Source organism: Pristiophorus japonicus, chromosome 8, assembly GCF_044704955.1.
Source record: "Pristiophorus japonicus isolate sPriJap1 chromosome 8, sPriJap1.hap1, whole genome shotgun sequence".
Taxonomy (NCBI): domain Eukaryota; kingdom Metazoa; phylum Chordata; class Chondrichthyes; family Pristiophoridae; genus Pristiophorus; species Pristiophorus japonicus.
In genome coordinates, this window is record NC_091984.1 from 199,151,456 (window position 1) to 199,170,394 (window position 18,939).

The following is an 18,939-nucleotide window of genomic DNA, read 5'->3' on the forward strand; positions in this document are numbered from 1 at the left end:
TTTAAATATCTATTATTGATCTACATTCTTGACCTTTTAACAATCTTTAGAAACTTTTTAAACTGGGGAAACTTTTATAACCTATTATTGATTTACACATTAGACTTTTTAACAACTCTTAGAAACTTTTGAAATAAATTGGGAATCTTTATCAATTTTTAACTTTTAAAATGTAACTTTTAACTTTGGAAGTCACCTTCCTAATGTCTGCCCCCCAACCAAGCCTCGGGCCATCCACCATTAATGGCGCTACTCGGCGCCGAGCTTGCGGCCAACACTTCGCCGTAGGCAATTAGACTTATAGAGCTGTGCCTGGTCTCCAGTTGTCTTGGACCTCCCTTGCCACTGGACCAAGACCTTGTTCAGCTAAGCCCGTGCATTTGCCGGTGTGCAGCGGCCACCCCATGTTAAAAGAACTCACGCACGGGCATCTTCCACTTTGTCAGTATGAAGTTCAGGACCTGGAATGTCAGGACCCTCATGGACAATCCCAACAGCAACAGGTCGGAATGCTGCACCACCATAGTTGCCCGGGAACTCCGACGTTTTGACATTGACATCGCCGTCCTAAGCGAGACCCGGCGGGCAGGAGAAAGCCAGTTGAAGGAACATGGTGGAGGTTACACCTTCTTCTGGAAAGGGAAACCAGAGGCAGAACGCTGCCTTCATGGAGTCGGCTTTGCCGTCAGGAACGAGCTGGTCGACCGTCTCAAAGACTCCCTCTGTGGGGTTAACGAACGCCTCATGACTCTTCATATTACCCTATCTCGGAACCAATGCGCTACAGTCATCAGTGCCTACGCCCCTACACTCGATGCAACGGATGAGGCTAAAGAGGGTTTTTATTCCAACCTCGAGACATCCTTGTCCCGCGTCCCCATGGGTGACAAATTGATCCTCCTGGGTGATTTAAGGCCAGGGTCGGCAAAGACACAGCCCTCTGGGGAAGCGTGATTGGCAGAGAGGGGGTAGGGAAAGCCAACTCCAGCTGTACCCTACTCCTGACAAAATGTCTAGAACATGAACTCCTCATCACCAACATCCTGTTCCGCCAGAGGGACAAATACAAGGCATCGTGGCAACACCCTCGCTCCAAACATTGGCACCTGCTTGACGATATCATCGTCCGAGCCAAGGATCGCAAGGATGTGCGCATCACCCGTGCCATGACAGGAGTTGACGACTGCTGGATTGACCACCGCCTAATCCGATCCATTATCAACATTAACATTGCCCCAAAGCAGAGGGGACAGCAGAAGCAGCTCCACAAAAAAGTTAATGCTGGGGCACTTAGTGACCCAGCTAAGAGAGCCCAATAAAGCCAGCGCCTCACAGACAATCTGGCGTGCCTTGATGACCCTGAGATGCTGAATGCCCATAGCGCTTGGTCTGCCCTCCAGGCCTCCATAACAGTGCCTGTGTGGAGACACTTGGTCACTCAACCAGAAAACATCAGGACTGGTTTGATGAAAATGATCAGGAGATCGAAGAACTAATAGATCGCAAGCGCAAAGCATGTCTGAGCCTCAAGCAACAACCCAACTCGGGAGCTGCAAAACAACATTACAGACGGCTCAAGGCTCAGGTCCAACAAAAAACCCGGGACCTAAAGAACAGGTGGTGGATGGAGAAAGCACAGGAGATACAACAACTGGCCAACAGCCACAATATGCGAGGATTCTTCACTGCAGTCAAGGCTACCTACGATCCAAACTTCCAAGGCCCCACCCCAGTCCTGGCCAAGAACGGGGAAACACTCATCAAGGATACTGAGGCTGTCAGGGCCCAATGGAAGGAGCACTTTGAAGATCTCCTCAATCGAGACTCTGCCTTTGACTCAAGTGTTCTCGACTCCATCCCACAGCATGCGACCCGCCACCAACTCAGTGAAACTCCAACGTTGCACGAGGTAGGCAAAGCCATAAAACAGCGTAAGAATAACAAGGCTACGGGTGCAGATAAAATCCCTGCTGAGGTGCTAAAATATGGCGGAGAAGCGCAGTTGGCGCGGACATAACAATTGTTGACGAGATTACGGACTTGCACACGAAAATGGCTATCCTTGGTACGTTGCAGCAGTTCGCCGATGGTGATGATTGGGACGCCTTTGTGGAGAGGCTCGACCATTTCTTCACAGCAAATGACCTGACAGGAGACGACCTGGCCACACTGGCTGATAAGCGCAAAGCTATCCTGCTAACCAGTTGTGGGCTCACCGTCTATGGCCTCGTCAGGGACACAGGCAAATAGCAACTACCAGCACTCTACTGCACCAACCACTCACCCAAGATTGAAACAACACCCAGGATCAACCAGACAGAGCTAAGCCCAGAGCACAGTCAATGCAGAGGCGATTTGCACTAAAGGCTTGGGGGAGAGTGATGTCATGTATCCTACATGGCTACTGTTGGTACTATCACAAGGTGTGCCACCAGAGGGCACAGCAGTGGGAGACTTGTAGGTTACCTCTCCAGGTGTGCCTGGCCTAGTATAAAAGGCAGGCCACTCCTCACTCTGGAGTTAACAAATGAAGGACTAAGGTCACTACAGTTCAAGTACAACACATTGTCTTGTGGAGTCATTATTAGAGCATCCAAGGACACAACATCTTTGACCAAGCTTTTGAATATCTGCCCTAATATCTCCTTCTGTGGTTTGGTGTCAAATTTTGTTTTATAACATCCCAATGTGCTTCACAGGAGCATTTTACTATATTAAAGGCGCTATATAAATATAGGTTGTTGTTGTTGTTGAGCCAATCCCAGCTTGCCTTGAAAGCCATTAGTCTACACACTCAAGGGACTTATAAGTTACATACTCTGTGCCTAATCATCAAAAATCTTCAATTGCCTGTGATGGTCAGCTGTATCACAGTTTAATTTACATACATTTTTTCCAGAACAATGCAGATAAATGACTATGTTAACAAAAGCTTTCACAACAAGGTTGGACTTCAGGGTGCAATGGATTAAATATTGGTTTCCAATGATCAAACCTGGGTTTCATCCAACCCACACCGATCAATGAAAATCTGCTATCAGCTCTGTGTCCAAGGGCAGTCTCAGTCCTGTACCTGCCCTGGGAGTGTTTGATGGGACAGTGTAGAGGGAGCTTTACTCTGTATCTAACCCGTGCTGTACCTGCCCTGGGAGCGTTTGATGAGACAATGTAGAGGGAGCTTTACACTGTATCTAACCCGTGCTGTAACTGCCCTGGGAGTGTTTGATGGGACAGTGTAGAGGGAGCTTTACTCTGTATCTAACCCGTGCTGTAGCTGTCCTGGGATGTCTGATGGGACAGTGTAGACGGAGCTTTACTCTGTATCTAACCCGTGCTGTACCTGCCCTGGGAATGTTTGATGGGACAGTGTATCTAAGAGGCGAGGTCCAGGGGCAGCACGGGTCTGCCCGCACTGCGATATGTGTGCACACTAGGTCCGTACAGCAGAGCTGGTCTCCAGTCGTCTTGGTTAACCCTTGCCACTGGATAAAGACCTAGCTCTGTCAAGTCCATGTGGTGGCTGGTGTGCAACGGCCACCACACGTTAAAAAAAATCCATGCACAGGCATCTTCCGCCCCTGGAGTTCAGGACTAGAATATCGGGTCTTTATCTGTGAACTCATGTGGAAGCAAGTCATCCTCGTTCGAGGGACTGCCTATGATGATCATGATCACCCTTAAATAGGAGTCTATAAGGATAAGGTAACAGGAGAGTCCTTCTTTGAACAGTACATATGATTTTTATCATCCACCTTTATCATTTTAGCATCTCAGTCATCGTGAATATGATTAAGAAGTTTGCAGATGATACAAAAATTGTCTGTGTGGTTGATAATGAAGGTGGGCAGAACAGTGGCAAATGGAATTCAATCCGGAGGAGTGTGAAGTAATGCATTTAGGGAGGGCTAACAAAGCAAGGGAATATATATCAAATGGTAGGACACTGAAGTCTAGAGGAAGAGAGGGACCTTGGAGTGCATGTCCACAGATCCCTGAAGGTAGCAGGCCAGGTGGATAAGGTGGTTAAGAAGGCATACGAATATTTGCCTTTATTAGCCGAGGCATAGAATACAAGAGCAGGGAGATTATGCTTGAACTGTGTAAAACACTCGTTAGACCACAGCGAGAGTACTGCGTGCAATTCTGGTCATCACATTACAGGAAAGATGTGAACGCACTAGAGAGAGTACAAAGGAGATTTACGAGGATTGTTGCTTGGACGGGAGAATTTTATCTATGAGGAAAGATTGGATAGGCTGCGGTAGTTTTCTTTGGAACAGAGGAGGCTGAGGGAAGACTTGATTGAGTTGTATAAAATTATGAGGGCCCTGGATAGAATGGATAGGAAGGATCTATTTCCCTTAGCAGAGAGGGTCACAACCAGGGGGCATAGATTTAAAGTAATTGTTTGGAGGTTTAGAGGGGATTTGACTGGGAGTTTTTTCACCTAGAGGCCTCTCTGGGTGTGTACGAAGTGCGTATGGACCTGGCACGGCCTCGCAAAAGCGGTTCCCAGGGCGCGATGCGCATGTGCCAAAAAACGGCTTTTCCGATCGTCAAGATTTCTCTTGACAGATCCTCCACATCCCCAGGAGAAGGCCATCCGCGTGGGAGAGATTGGGCTATTAGCCCAACTCATGCCCAGCGAATGTCCTTCAAACTTTTATGCCTGGTAAAAGCAGGCGCATAGCTTACTTTTGCCAGCATAAGAGTTTTAAAACAAAATAAAAATGTAATTTAATCATACATTTTTATGTTAAAAACCCTGTCCATTAAGGTAAGTTTATTTTAACCTTATTAAAACACATTAAAACATTTTTTTAAACAGTTAATTACATTTAATTTCAATTAATTTTAAATATGTGAAGTGTTTTTTTAATTTATTATGCTATGATTCTTGTTTTAGGAGGGTTTTCTCATTGATAGTAATGAGAACTCGCACAAACGGAGTTCCCATTTTTATCAATGAGAATACTACCTAGTGATTGGTGGTCCAGGCCCACGTGACTGCAGCATTTGAGCGTACGCTGCGCATCGAATGAAGGTCTCCGACCGGAATCAAAGGCGCCTCCATGACCACCAGGAATTTTCATTAAAAGTTGTAGGTTGGAGGCATTTGTCCGAAGGAAGCCTCCGACCGCAATTTTCCCCTCCTCCCGCCCATCGACTTATAAACTTCTCGGATGACAGGCCGCCCACACAGTCTCTTTACCTTCATCAGAGCATCTTAGACAGACAAAGATACATAACAAGAATATAAATGCATTCTTACGTCCACTGGGACCAATGTCCACATAGAACAGGAATCCATTGTATGCCCGTCAGCTTCAGATGCAAATTAAATATCTAGCATCAGTGCCGAGACTAGATTTGCACTGTGGTATAGTGAAGTACTTTTCAAGGGAACATTTGTATTTAATATAAAACTAGCAGCTAACCATAAGAAGGTAGTTTTTCTTTTATTTCTGTATTAATGGAAGCACAGCAGAAGTTTGTTCAGTCCTGCCAACCTCAATATTCCCAGATCAGGTACAGCAATAGTGAGCCTAAATACTTCTATCTCTGACAATTTGTTGCCCCGGTAACAGGGTCAGAGTGCAGTTGAGTGAAAGTGCACAGCTGCAGAAAGAGCCTATATCAAAAATACTGATCCTGGCAGATGAAAAGATTTGCACACAATGTGTTGTTTTCATGTTTGTGGAACACTTTTGCAGTTGAACTCACTCACTACATTAATTGTCTCTTCTGCTGCTCATCGCTCCCACCAAATGCTCTTTTAAAGAGGGAGTCTCATCATATTCTGACCAAAGTTTATCCCTCAATCAACATAACAAAAAAAAGATTATCTGGTCATTATCACATTGCTGTTTGTGGAAGCTTGCTGTGCACCAATTGGCTGCCGTGTTTCCTACATTACAACAGTGACTACACTTCAAAAGTACTTCATTGGCTTTAAAGCGCATTGAGATGTCCGGTGGTCATGAAAGGCGCTATATAAATGCAAATCTTTCTTTCTTTATCAGTATCCTCTTTAAAAGTTGTATGATCAAAAAGAATTAAGATTAAGGTTAATATCATTTTATTTTTTACATGTCTATTTCATTAGATTTCTGAATACGTTTTGTCTGCGTATTGAGTGCCAATTATATCAGGAGAATTGGGATGAGTTATTGAGCCAGACAGTACGGGGAAACTGAGCAGAATAAACATGCACATATAAGATACAAAAATAACTGGGTAAGTGAATCTATTTACTGAGGTTAATGAAGTTTCCTCATAAGTTTTCTCTAGCCACCATGTGCACTTGCTGATTAAGCAAAAGTATTCAAAAGGAAAAGGGGAAAAATTTTCAAAATTATATTCAGGCTGTACCAACTGTTGCAGGTTGGGCTTTTCAAACTTCATTTTTTAATTCAAATTACCTGACGGCAATTTCTGTCTCTCACGCACCCCCACCTGCCCCCCCACTCTCTCACGCTCCCCCCACTCTCTCACGCCCCCTCCGCTCTCTTTCGTCCCCCCCACTCTCTCTCATCCCCACTCTCTCTCTCGCCCCCCCCACTCTCTCTCTTGCCCCCCCCACTCTCTCGCCCCCCCCACTCTCTCTCGTCCCCACTCTCTCTCGCCCCCCCACTTTCTCTCGCCCCTCCCACTCTCTCTCGCCCCCCCCACTCTCTCTCGCCCCCCCCCACTCTCTCTCACCCTCCCCACTCTCTCTCGCACCTCCACTCTCTCTCGCCCCTCCCACTCTCTCATGCCACCCCACTCTCTCACGCCCCCCCACTCTCTCACGCACCCCCCACTCTCTCACGCGCCCCCCACTCTCTCACGCACCCCCTCCCCACTCTCTCACATCCCCCCCTCCCTCCACTCTCTCACCACGTGATGTGAAACCTTTTGTCTTCTGCTTTGCAGAGAAAACATAGCCTAAGTCTAACAATTAATCCTGATTGCGGTAGATTTACACTACATCATCAATCTCACATGGCAGAAAATACCACATGCTAAACTGCCTTAGTGTAGGATAAAACTAATCAAGTTTAATTACAATCAGGTAATTTACAGGAGCAAATACTCTATCTTACAAGTAACAATGTCCACTTAAAAGAATCTATTGCTTTTTGTTTATTCTTAAGTTCTTACATAGTGACACAGTCTATTGCCATATTCTAGGTATATGTTTTGGGATATTTAATGGTAGACATTTCTTTGGGTTTTTACATAGGATATACAGTACAGAAACAGGCCATTCAGCCCAACTAGTCCACATTGGTGTTTATGACCGACTCGATCCTCTTCTCATTTTTCCTCATCTAACTCTATCAGCATAACCCTCTATTTCCTTCTCCCTCATATGCTTGTCTAGACTCCCCTTAAATACATCTGTACTATTCGCTTCAACCACTCCCTATATCAGCGTGTTCCACATTCTCACACTCTCTGGGTAGAGAAGTTTCTTCTGAATTCCCTATTGGATTTCTTGGTGACTATCTTATATTGATGGCCTCCAGTTATGCTCTTCCCCACAAGTGGAAACATTCTGTCTGTATCCACTCTATCAAAACCTTTCATAATTTTAAAGACATCTATTAGGCCACCCCTCAGCCTTAGTTTTTCAAGAGAAAAGTGACCCAGCCTGTTCATCCTTTCCTAATATGTATACCCTCATATTTCTCGTATCATCCTTATAAATTTTCTCTGCATCCTATCCAGTGCCTCGATATCCTTCTGATAATATGGTGACCAGAACTGTATGCTGTATGTTAAGTGTGGTCTAACCAAGGTTCAATGCAGGTTTAGCATAACTTCCCTACTTTTCAATTCAGAAATAAACCCTAGTGCTTGGTTGGCTTTTTTTTATGGCCTTGCTAACCTGTGGCACAACTTTTAGTGAATGGTTTAGCGTCACTAGCCTGATATCTCCTACCTACAAGAGTGTTTACCTGCTGAATACCTATGTAAAAGTAGCAAGATCCAGAGATCAGACAGAGGATCCTTGTCACTGTATTCCAGCTTACTGGCATCTCCATACGATTGCCACCTTTGGTAGATGGACGAACGTATGACATCAGATCACAGCTCAAGCTATAAGCCATTAGACACATTTATTGAATATTCAGACAGGTAAATGAACAGTGCTGAACATAAACATTAGATATAGAGCAAACATACACTTCATTATTCTGCTTGGAAATGAAACAACAAGGATGCTTCCCCATACTAACTCTCAACGTAACACTAATCCATGAAACATGAGTACTTTACTTCTTACATGGCTTTCTGCTCCCTTAAATCCTCCGACTAACCTTGTACTTCTGATGGTTATAGATTGACTGCTGTCATTGGGTTATACATATCTTGGGAGCCTCTTATCAACAAAGACAGACATTGATGCAGAGATTCAGCATCGCCTCCAATGCGCCAATGCAGCCTTCGGCCGTCTGAGGAAAAAATTGTTTGAAGACCAGGCCCTCAAATCTACCATCAAGCTCATAGTCTACAGGGCTGTAGTAATATCCGCCCTCCTGTATGGATCTGAGGCATGGACGATGTATAGAAGGCACCTCAAGTCGCTGGAGATATATCACCAACAATGTCTCCGCAAGATCCTGAAAATCCCCTGGGAGGACAGGTGCACCAACATCAGTGTCCTCGTCCAGGCTAACATCCCCAGTGTTGAAGCACTAATCACACTCGATCAGCTTCGCTGGGCAGGCCACATAGTTTGCATGCCAGATACGAGACTCCCTAAACAAATGCTTTATGAGGATCTCCTTCATGGTAAATGAGCCAAAGGTGGGCAGCAGAAGTGTTACAAGGACACCCTCAAAGCCCTGGTAAAGTGCGACATCACCACTAACAGTTGGGAGACCCTGGCAAGAAGACCGCCCGAGGTGGAGAAAGTGCATCCGGGAGGGCGTTGAACTCTTTGAGTCTCAATGCAAAGAGTGTGAAGAGGTTAAGTGCAGGCAGTGGAAGGAACACGCGACAAACCAGCCCCACCGACCCCTTCCCTCGACGAATGTCTGCCCCACCTGTAACAGGGTCTGTAGCTCTCGTATTGGACTGTTCAGCCATCAAAGAACTCACTTTGGGAGTGGAAGCAAGTCTTCCTCGATTCCGAGGGACTGCCTATGTAGATGATCTTATATAGCCCAAGATAAAACTCCAAATTCTTTTGAAGATATCCTAGAACAAAGGATATTAAAACTGCATTTTTCAAAATTGCACCAAAATGGTCAGACATCCAATGGATTCAAAATCATATTTGCCCAGACAAGTACAAATCAGCATCACAGTAAACTTGTAATTGACTGGAATAGTATGACCCACTGATTAGTTCTGAACACTTTGAATGATCTCAGAGAAAGGTTCCATCAAGGATAATGGCAGCAACTGATCCAGTCATAGCAAGGCCTTTCTATCCTAAGCTACATCTCTACCTTGTCCTCAGATCTGCATGTCAGCCAATCAGAGATTTGTATTCTCTGCAACTTACACAAACAACTAGCAGTATCCAATTTTAACCATGTGTGTGATGTGACCAGCAAGGAAGAATCCAATAAATAATCAATAGACAAAAAAAAATTAATGTTTGTCACAGGTATTCATAGGGAATGTGCCTACTAAATACTCATGAAGTTCTTTAGTCTGAAACAGCCTTCAGAAACTAATAAGAATCAAAAAGCCATTTATTTTGAAAATAGGCAGTCAATAAACCATGATCAAATCAACCTGACAATTTTTGAATTGCGACAGTACTGTACATTCTCAGCATTCAAGAAAGATTAGACCACAATATTAAGATGCCGACTCCATGGAATGTTAACGAGAAGATACATCCCATTAACGTTTAGGTTGTATTCAAGGCACATTTGCCTCATTATTTTAACCAAATGAAGCTCACACAATCCCAGCAACGAATTACTTAAAATACAACGATACAACAAACTGAACAACATAAACATATAAAATGGGTCCTCAACATCAGCGACAGTCTAGATTGATTTAGGACATGTGAGTTAATGCATACTTATCCGCCATTATTGAAATAAATAAACACAGGAACAAAACTTCAGTCACACAAATTTAGCTATTACAGGATTCAGAATTTCATTGCTGAGGACAATTCGTCAGCTTCAAAGAGAATGAAGTAATTACTAATAAATAGAACGAGGCAGTCGCGCCCCTTTGAAGTTTACAGTATGGGGTTGGAAATACAGAACAAAGAATTTTTCTTATTTAACACAACTAACGACAGCCTGTTTTTTTTTATATGCAACATTTCAATTCTTTTCTCACAATTTGGGACTTAACTCAATGGTTACAGGTTACCCTGATTGAGGCTGAACAACTCTAGGATTATGTAGTAGACTGGCAGTCTAGTTACATCTTTGAAGTGGGTGATCTCCAGCTTAACCTTACCTACTGCTGTGGTTTCAATAGCTTTGGGCTATACAGCGTCAAGCAGCGAGAGGTAGGTCTCAGCAGTCTGTCAAACAGGCACATTGTGCCAATTAGACTTTGCAAAATGGTCACATCTAGATCCTGTATGAAGATTGCTGACTTTGGTAAGTAGGCTTGACCTTTGAGAATTTCCAGTTTTATCGCCATCTTAATCTTATTCAAATATTTATCAAACCATTGAGCGGAGTTCTTGCCACTGAACAGCACTTTTATACCTTCGTAAATGAGAGGTGGGCAAAAGGTGCAATGGTCTGAATTGACATTGTTACTCAGCGCTGAATATATCACTAGCCTACCTTTCAATCTGCCTACAAAAATTCAGTCACTATTTTTCAAATGGGAAATTACTCACTCTGTGGAAGGGGGTATCCTTTAACTTCACTTTTGAATACGTCATTAAAGAAGATGAGGAAGACAGTGGGCCCAAGCACGCTCCATATTTTACAACCACGACTCTTGGTTTAACAGTTTCACACAGCTGATTCCCAATGGCAAGATTGCAAATGATAACTTCCCTCCCTGACTATGATTCCTTTTTCTCAACCACAATCCCCCCCATTAACCATTGCATCCTACATAGAGTTTCCATTACCAGTGACAATGCAACTATTTAGTTGGGGGCACTAAAACCGACAAATAAACAAATTAACTTTTTACCGTAACCTTAAATCAAATTAAAATTTGGTTACCGGGGGTGATGATGCACTCCGGCGCCCACCTCTCGTGGAAGGCTGCGAGCGTACCGGTGGACACCGCATGCTCCAACTCCAGGGACACCCTGGCTCGAATGTACTCGCGGAAGAGAGGCAGGCAGTAGGGCTGAACGACCCTCTCGACCGCCCGCTGCCTGGACCGGTTAATGCCCACCTTGGCCATGCCCACGAGCAGTGCTACAAGGAGGCCCTCCGACCTGCCCGCTCCCCTCCGCACAGGGTGCCCAAAGATCAGGAGTGTGGGACTAAAGTGCAACCAGAATTTGAGGAGCAGCCCCTTCAAATATTGGAACAGGGGCTGCAACCTCACACATTCTACATAAACATGGAACACAGACTCTTCCAGACCGCAGAAATTTCCCAATCATCTCCCTCCAAGAATTCTCCAGGATGCCTACTGTTCGCTGCATCGTTGGGTTCGTCATTTGTATCTCGTCAGTTGTTATGTATGAATAAAGAGTCTGACTGGATACTGTGAGCTCAAAGTAAAGTGTGACCTTAGTCTTTTATTGCAGGTCTCCAGAGTGCCTCTCCAGCCTGTGAGGCCTCTTTAAGTACCTGTGCTCCCAAGAGATTGTGGGATCCCTTGAGACTTCAGGGGATGAGCCATCTGGTGGTTGTACAAGGTATATACAAGATTACATACATAACAACACTCCCTCCCCAAAGTCAACAGTGTAACTATTTACAAGGTGAGTCGACCTGGGGCCCTTCTTTCCCTGGTTGATCGTGTCGGTGCAAATGCTGGTATTGATGAATCATTTGTTGGACCCTCATTAGGCTGCTGTGCAGCTGGCCTTGCTGGGCTGCCTGGTGTGGTGAGTCTTGCTGGGCTGCTGCGGGTGATGGGTTCTGCTTCATGGCCAACCGCGGTGTCGGTTGCCACTGGTGTGAATGTCGGGGGGTCAAAGAAGTGGGTTGCTCAGGATAATTCGTGAATCTGAGTTTGATTTGGTCCAAGTGTTTCCGGTGAATGACTCCATTTGAAAGTTTGACCCCTCTTTGGCTGGGAAGCCACTTGGGACCTTGTCCATAATTCAATACAAATACAAGATCATTGATTTCAATTTTGCGTGACACATTTGCGCTATCATGATATGTACTTTGTTGAAGCCACCTGCTCACTCCCTGTTCATGTAGATCATGGTGAACTAACCAGAGCCTTGTCTTAAGTGCTCTTTTCATGAGCAGTTCAGCAGGTGGAATCTCAGTGAGCGAGTGGGGTCTCGTGCGGTAGCTAAGCAGGACTCGGGATAGGCGAGTTTGCAGTGAGCCTTCAGTTACCCTCTTCAAGCCCTGCTTGATTGTTTGCACAGCTCTCTTTGCCTGACCATTGGATGCTGGTTTGAACGGGGCAGATGTAACATGCTTGATCCCGTTACGGGTCATGAATTCTTTGAACTCGGCACTGGTAAAACATGACTCATTGTCGCTCACAAGGACATCAGGTAGTCCGTGCATGGCAAACATGGCCCGCAGACTTTCAGTGGTGGCAGCGGACGTGCTTGTCGACATTATCTCACATTCAATCCATTTGGAGTATGCATCTACAACCACAAGGAACATTTTATCCAAGAAGGGGCCCACATAGTCGACATGGACCCTAGACCACGGTTTAGAGGGCCAAGACCATAAACTTAGTGGCGCCTCCCTGGGTGCATTGCTTAACTGCGAGCATGTGTTATATCTGTGCACGCAGGACTCTAAGTCCGCATCGATACTGGACCACCATACGTGGGATCTGGCTATCGCCTTCATCATTACGATGCCTGGGTGTGTACTGTGGAGGTCACTGATCAAGGTGTCTCTGCCATTCTTGGGTACCACTACCCGATTTCCCCACAGAAGGCAGTCTGCCTGTATAGACATTTCATCTTTATGCCGTTGGTTAGGCTTTATCTCTTCCTGCATTTCCACTGGGACACTGGACCAGCTCCCGTGAAGCACACAGTTTTTTATTAGGGACAGTAAGGGGTCCTGGCTTGTCCAGTTTCTAATCTGTCGGGCTGTGACGGATGATTGCTCACTCTCAAATGCTTCCATAAACATGACTAAATCTGCGGGCTGCGCCATTTCCACCCTCGTGGTGGGCAATGGCAGCCTATTGAGAGCATCAGCACAGTTTTCTGTGCCTAGCCTGTGGCGGATGTCGTAGTTGTATGTGGACAACGTGAGCGCCCATCTCTGGATGCGGGCTGATGCATTAGTATTTATCCCCTTACTCTCGGAAAACAGGGATATTAGTTGCCTATGGTCAGTTTCCAATTCAAATTTTAGCCCAAACAGGTATTGATGCATTTTCTTTACCCCATAGACACACACTGACGCTTCTTTTTCAATCGTGCTTTAGGCTCTCTCAGCCTTAAACAGACTTCTAGATGCATAAGCAACTGGTTGAAATTTCCCAAAATCATTAGCTTGTTGCAATACACACCCGACGGCGTAAGACGACGCATCACATGCTAGTACCAAACGCCTACATGGACCATACAACACAAGCAATTTGTTTGAACATAACAATTTTCTCGCTTTTACAAAGACATTTTCTTGGCTTTTGCCCCATACCTATTCATCTCCTTTATGCAGTAAGGCGCTCTAACAGTGCGCTGAGACCTGATAAGAAGTTACCAAAGTAGTTCAGGAGTCCAAGAAATGACCGCAGCTCTGTCACGTTCTGTGGCCTCGTTGCATTCTCGATTGCCTCCATCTTCGAATTGGTGGGCCTGATGCCATCCACCACGATTCTCCTCCCCAGGAACTCCACTTCAGACGCCAGAAAAACGCACTTCGAGCATTTTAACCTGAGCCCCACGTGGTTGAGTCGACTAAGAACCTCCTCCAGATTCTGCAGATGCTCGACTGTGTCCCGACCTGTGACCAAGATGTCGTCCTGAAAGACCACCGTGCACGGGATCAAGTTCAGTAAGCTTTCCATGTTTCTCTGGAATATCGCCATGGCTGATCGAATTCCAAACGGGCATCTGTTATAAATGAAGAGACCTTTGTGCGTGTTAATGCAGGTGAGGCCCTTCGATGATTCCTCCAGTTCCTGTGTCATGTAGGCTGAAGTCATGTCCAGCTTCGTGAACATCTTTCCTCCCGCCAGCATAGCAAAAAGGTCATCGACCTTTGGTAGTGGGTATTGATCCTGCAGGGAGAAAGGATTGATAGTTACTTTGTAATCACCACAGATTCTGACAGTGCCGTCTCCCTTGAGACTGGAACGATCGGACTGGCCCACTCATTGAATTCGATCGGTGAAATGATGTCCTCTCTTTGCAGCCGGCCTAACTCGATCTCTACCCTTTCTCTCATCATGTACGGCACTGCTCTCACCTTGTGATGGATGGGTCGTGCCCCGGAATTAGGTGGATCTGCACTTTTTCTCCTTGGAACTTCCCGATGCCTGGTTCGAACAGCGAAGGGAACTTATTTAAGACCTGGGCACACGAAGTGTTGTCAGCGGACGAGAGTGCTCGGACTTCGTCCCAGTTCCAGCATATCTTTCCCAGCCAGCTCCTGCTGAGCAGCGTGGAACCATCGCCCGGAAACATCCAGAGTGGTAGCTTGTGCACCGCTCCATCGTAGGAGACCTTTACAGTAGCACTGCCGATTACGGGAATCAGTTCCCTTGTGTAAGTTCTTAGTTTAGTGCAAATTGGAGTCAAGATTTCCTTGAGGCCTTGCTGCAGCACAATTTTTCAAACGTCTTTTTGCTCATAATAGACTGGTTCGCGTCTGTGTCCAGCTCCATTGAAACTGGGAATCCATTTAGTTCAACCTTCAGCATTATCGGGCGACACTTAGTGCTGAATGTGTGCACCCCATATACCTCTGTCTCCTCGGTCTGAGGCTCTGGTTCGTCGTGATCTGCCGTGGATCTGTCCTCTGCAACATGGTGGTTTGCAGTATTAACAGGATTTGCAGCTCATCTGCACATACGTTGGAGGTGTCCCATTGTTCCACAGCCCTTGAAAACATATCTTTTGAAGCGGCATGAATGGAAATGATGATCACCCCCGCAGCGCCAACAAGGTGTTAATGGCCTTGCATTCATCACCGTTGATGGTGGACTCTGAGACATCTGTGACCGTGCAGCTGCAGGCATGTGTGACCTGCCCTGTACGTGACAATTTGAAAACAACATCACTTTGTTCACAGTACTTATACCAGCACTTGTGTGCGAAATATCATTTCATGGCCAATGCCAAATACGAAAAAGTCTCTGAGCATGTGTTCCAAATGTCCTTCAAATTCACAATGTCCTGCAAGGCGTCTTCGCTGGCGACATAACTCGCCACTTCCTGGCCTTCAGACCTTTTGTAGATGTAGAACTGGTACCTCACCATCAGAACGCTTTCCTTTGGGTTCAGATGATCCCAGACCAGTGTGCACAAATCATCATACAATTTCTCTGTGGGTTTCGCTGGAGCAAGCAGATTTTTCAAGAGGCCATACGTTGGTGCCCCGCAGACGGTGAGAAGAATCGCCCTTCGTTTGGCAGCGTTCGCTTCTCCTTCCAGCTTGTTGGCCACGAAGTATTGGTCGAGTCGCTCCACGAAGGTTTCCCAATCATCTCCCTCCAAAAATTTCTCCAGGATGCCTACTGTTCGCTGCATCATTGGGTTTGTCATTTGTATCTCGTCGACAGTTGTTATGTATGAATAAAAAGTCTAACTGGATACTGTGAGCTCAAAGTAAAGTGTGACCTTAGTCTTTTATTGTAGGTCTCCAGAGTGCCTCTCCAGCCTGTGAGGCCTCCTTAAGTACCTGTGCTCCCAAGGGATTGTGGGATCCCTTGGGACTCCAGAGGATGAGCCCTCTGGTGGCTGCACAAGGTTATACAAGTTTACATATAGAACAGTGGCAATGCATGATTTCACCCAGTGGACAATTCCCTTCCTTAACTCTGCTACTCTGTTAACTTTGTGTTGAATTATTCAACTGACAAGTAGGTCTCATGTAGCCGTGTTCACAGCTAGTGAGAGGACTGGCTCCACAACTGAATCAGAACAGCTTTACATGCTTGAGGGATCTGATTGGTTCCTTCTAAGCACATGTCAGATAACATCAGATGTTTAGCCCAGAGCACTCAGAATGCCAGGAGAAATGCTACGTTCATTCATTCATTCATATATTCCCACAGGCACAACATTATCAATAAGATGTGATAGTGTTGCAGAGAGTCTATTATAACTGTTTGGGCTTATGATCATACAGGGTACAATCAAATAAACTGTGTTTTATGTTGGTTTTACCTTCAGAGTGTAAACCTTTTCCTTTATTGATCTGTTTACTTGTGCGAATGAGTACGAGTTAATTAGGCTTATTAAACTGAATGGAAGCTATCTGGTGGGTGAAGTGAAAATGCATGTAGAATGCTGGAAATTGGTCTCAGACAATTGTCTAAATCAATGACTCAGAGACGCCATGTGTTCTATGATTTAAAAAGGTTACTAAGCATTAATCTTTGGCCTAATGTGCAGCTTATTCTGCCAATACAAAAAAGATCACAGCTGACATTTTAAAAATAAAATGACGTACATTGTCCCCAGCAATACAGATATTTTGGACCATAGAATTATATACTATGCAATACTTTGTTTAAAATGCTTGAAGCATTTATAAAAATGTTACAAATTTGTAAGTATGCTGAGACAAGAGAGCATGACTGTCCCCTCACTCCTTAATCTTTACATTGCAGCATTAAAACAAAACCGAAACCACCAATCTTCTACTTTAGTGTGGTGTAATAGTAAAACATTTAATTAAAAGAACCATACTGTAAAATTTAGAGAATACAGTTGTGCTTGTTTATTTGCAACTTGCAATTCATGTATTAATGCAACTATTTTTATAGTCCCATTTTTTTCCTCTATATTTCCAATTGTGACAAATCTGTTTTATTGCTATTCAATCTATTGTAATTCCCGCTCATATGGAAGTGTGGCGCAGAGAAAATCCGCTTTAACGAGATTTGCCACATTTGAATCACAATCTGATTGAGTTCAGTGCCTAAAAACCGGTTTGACCTGGTTTCCATTCTCTCCACTGTTTGTTAGGGTTGTGTGGGTGAGGGAGGAAGGAAGTCAAATTTCAAGATGGCTCAACAGAAGAAGTGCTGTGACTTGTCACTGCATGAGCAGGCGAATCATAGAATCATACATCACAACAAGAGGCCATTCGGCCCATCGTGTCCGTGCTGGCTGACAAAGAGCTATCCAGCCTAATCCCACTTTCCAGTTCTTGATCCGTAGCCCTGAAGGTTACAGCACTTCAAGTGCATATCCAAGTACTTTTTATAAGAACATAACATAAGAAATAGGAGCAGGAGTAGGCGACTTAGCCCCTCGAGACGGCTCTGCCATTTAATAAGATCATGGCTGACCTGATCATGGACTCAGCTCTACTTCCCTGCCCGCTCCCTTATCGCTCAAAAATCGATCTCCGCCTTAAATATATTCAATGACCCAGCCTCCACAGCTCTCTGGGGCAGAGAATTCCACAGATTTACAACCTTCTGAGAGAAGAAATTCCTCCTCATCTCAGTTTTAAATGGGCGCCCCCTTATTCTGAGACTATGTCCCCGAGTTTTAGTTTCCCCTATGAGTGGAAATATCCTCTCTGTATCCACCTTGTCGAGCCCCCTCATTACCTTATATGTTTCGATAAGATTACCTCTCATTCTTCTGAACGCCACTGAGTATAGGCCCAACTTGCTCAACCTATTTTTATAAGTCAACCCCCTCATCTCCAGAATCAACCTAGTGAACCTTCTCTGAACAGCCTCCAATGCAAGTATATCCTTAAATACAGAGACCAAAACTGCACGCAGTACTCCAGGTGTAAATGCTATGAGGGTTTCTGCCACTGCAGGTATTGCGTCAACAATCCAGAGTTCCGGAATCTGTACTGTTCCGGAATCCAGACATCGGGACGATCCGTGGCGGTGTCATCCAGAATCCAGAAAATGTTCCGGAATCCGGACCCCACCTCAAGCTGCTGCCGACCTCCCCACTGCCTCGGGCTGCCGCTGACCTCATCTCCGCCTTGGGCCGCTGACCTCGCCCCCGCCTCGGGCCGCTGCCGCTGACCTCACCCCCACCTCAGGCCGACCCCTCCCCTACCTAGGTATTGTGAGTACGCTCCCGTTCTTTGTCTGTTTTATGTTCTGTATTTCGATGTGTCTTTTAAAGTATTGGAGCGTCTGCTTGTGCTGCTTTCATCATTGAAGCTGGAGGCATCTGGACCAAACAGCTGCTTAAGACGTTCCGAAGTCCAGAAATACACAGAATCCGGAGCGGCCTTGGTCCTGAGGCTTCCGGATTCTCAACGCTGTACCTGTACCACCCTTTCAGGCAGTGAGTTCCAGACACCCACCACCCTCTGGGTGAAAACATTTCTCCTCAAATCCCCTCTAAACCTCCTACCACTTACTTTAAATCTATGCCTTCTGGTTATTGACCCCTCTGTAAGGGGAATAGGTCCTTCCTCTCCACTCTATCTAGGTCCCTCATAATTTTATACACCTCAATAAGGACTACACTCAGCCTCCTCTGTTCCAAAGAAAACAACCCCAGCCTGTTATATATGTGGACTTGTATTTATTCTGTACAGCCACCAGGGGGCTCATTCTCCGGAATCCCAAGGGACCCCAAAATCCCTTGGGAGCACAGGTATTTAAGAAAGCTTCACAGGTTGCAGAGGCACTCTGGATACCTGCAATAAAAGACTAAGGTGACATGTTACTTTGAGCTCA